The sequence below is a fragment of the Acomys russatus genome, chromosome 3 (genome assembly GCF_903995435.1).
Source record: "Acomys russatus chromosome 3, mAcoRus1.1, whole genome shotgun sequence".
Classification (NCBI taxonomy): Eukaryota; Metazoa; Chordata; class Mammalia; order Rodentia; family Muridae; genus Acomys; species Acomys russatus.
In genome coordinates, this window is record NC_067139.1 from 77,716,065 (window position 1) to 77,718,407 (window position 2,343).

Below are 2,343 nucleotides of genomic sequence, written 5' to 3' on the forward strand. Positions count from 1 at the left end.
TGAATGTGTATGTGCATAGGTGTGCTGCTACCTACGTAAAAAGGCCAGAGAATAACCTCCAGGAGTTGGTTCTCACCTTCCTTCATGAAGGTTCTGAGGAGTGAACTCAGGTTGGCAGGCTTGGTAGCAGGTGTCTTTACCCGCAGAGCCATCTTGCCAACTCTGGGAATTATTTCTTCTTTCTTTCCCTTGCTTCCTCCTTTCCTTCTTTTCTTTTTCGTTTTCTTTCTTTTTTTGTATAGAGTCTCACTCTTCTTTAACCCTATATCCCAAGCTGATCTTGAACTCACTGTGTAGCCCAGGCTGGCTCTGAATTCTTTGCCAATCCTCCTTCCTAGGTCTGTTGAGTCCCGGGGTAAGCCGCTCAGGCCTGTCTTAATGCAGTCAGGTTTACAGTGAGGATTAGCCGGTACAGTTCCGTCACCATGTGTCTGAATAATATTTTACAATAGTAGTTCATGCTTCTAATGTAGCTTGTATTTCCCTTTACCATTCTTCCGTTCGGGAAAATAACCAGCTGCATGTTCTCTCACCTCAGGGAGGTTTGATACAGGGATGAAAGCATGATTAGCAGGTACATTTTTGTTTACTGCAAACCCACTGTTTGCGTGGTAGCCCCATGGAAACAGCGAGGCAGGAGCTTGTCAGAGGTTTCTCTGCAGAGTAGAGAGTCGGGCAGTGGCAAAGCTGTGTGTTCTGAGACCCTGCTCGGGGTTGGCTGTCTAAGGCATGGGGTAGCCTCAGAAGAGCTTGAGGCAGCAAATATGCAGGGAAGATTGGACCCTTGCTCAGGCTTCCGACGCCAGCTAGCATTCATGCCACACACTGGGCCCCAGCGGCAGGTTCTCCGTACTCTCTGATGCTTTGGCAGCCATGTGTCTTGACGATCCTGAGAGGGGGAGGAAATCTCAGAGCATCTGCCGCTCGCTCCTTATTTAGCGGTACTCGCAGGCGAGGAAAAGAGAAAGAGATTGTCCCAAAAGAGGGCTTATTTTTATTATTTTGGTGTGTGGATGTACACGCGTGTGGGTGTATGTCTGTTGTGTGTGCCACAGCTTGTGTGTGTGCAGGTCTGAGTAGGTTTTCTCCTTCCAGCACGTCATCATGTTTGGTGATAAATGTGGTATCTTGCTGAGCCATCTCACTGGCCTCAGAAGCAGGCTTTTAAGTAGAAGTATAGAGGAAACAGTGGAGCCGGGCGTGGTGGCGCACGCCTTTAATCCCAGCACTCGGGAGGCAGAGGCAGGAGGATCGCTGTGAGTTCGAGGCCAGCATGGTCTACAAAGCAAGTCCAGGACAGCTAAGACTACACAGAGAGACCCTGTCTCGAAAAACCAAAAAAAAAAAAAAAAAAAAAAGAGCGTTAGCCCGACAGAATGGCTCCCGCAAAGAAGGGTGGCAGGAAGAAGGGCCGTTCCGCCATCACCGAGGTGGTGACCCGAGATACACCATCAACGTTACAAGCGCGTCCATGGCCGTTGCGCCGTCACCGAGGTGGTGACCCGAGATACACCATCAACGTTCACAAGCGCGTCCATGGAGCGTGCTCCTCGGGCACTCAGAGAAATTCGGAAATTTGCCATGAAGGAGATGGGGACTCCAGATATGCGCATAGACACCAGGTTCAAGAAAGCTGTCTGGGCCAAAGGAATAAGGAATGTTCCATATCGCATCCGAGTACGCTTGTCCCGAAAGCGTATTGAAGATGAGCACACACCCAACAAGCGCTACACACTGGTAACTTACGTGCCTGTTACCACATTCGAGAGTCTACAGACGGTCAATGAGGATGAGAACTAACCTGCTGAATGTCAAATAAAGTTACAGTACTGCCTCCAAAAGAAAGAAAGAAAGAACCCCGCCAAAAAAGAATAATAAAATTAAAATAAAATTTAAAAAGTAGTATTTCTCACACTTGAATTTACTGAGATTTTTACCCTGCCACATTTGTTTCTTTGTTTGTTTTGTTTTTCGAGACAGGGTTTCTCTGTGTAGCCCTGGCTGTCCTGGACTCACTTTGTAGACCAGGCTGGCCTTGAACTCACAGTGATCCGCCTGCCTCTGCCTCCTGAGTGCTGGGATTAAAGGCGTGACCACTACCACTGCCTAACGACCACATAATTCTTAAATTGTCAAGGTTTATTATGCATACGCACCATTCCTTATTAAATCTTCTGTGCTTTAGATATTCTTTGAGTCAACATTAGACTGGGGGTGGGGAGGCTGGAGAGATTGTTAGCAGGTTGGAGCACTTGCGACTTTTGGTGAGGACCCGGGTTCAATTCCCAGCATCCTCATGGTGGCTTATATCCATCTGTGGCTCCAGTTCTAGGGGACCCAACA

At 48.2% G+C, this 2,343-nt stretch overlaps 1 pseudogene; it reads left to right on the forward strand.

Moving 5' to 3' along the window:
* The first annotated feature begins 1,376 nt into the window (after nucleotides 1-1,376).
* Nucleotides 1,377-1,800, forward strand: LOC127186717 (60S ribosomal protein L31-like; annotated as a pseudogene).
* Nucleotides 1,801-2,343: the final 543 nt, after the last annotated feature.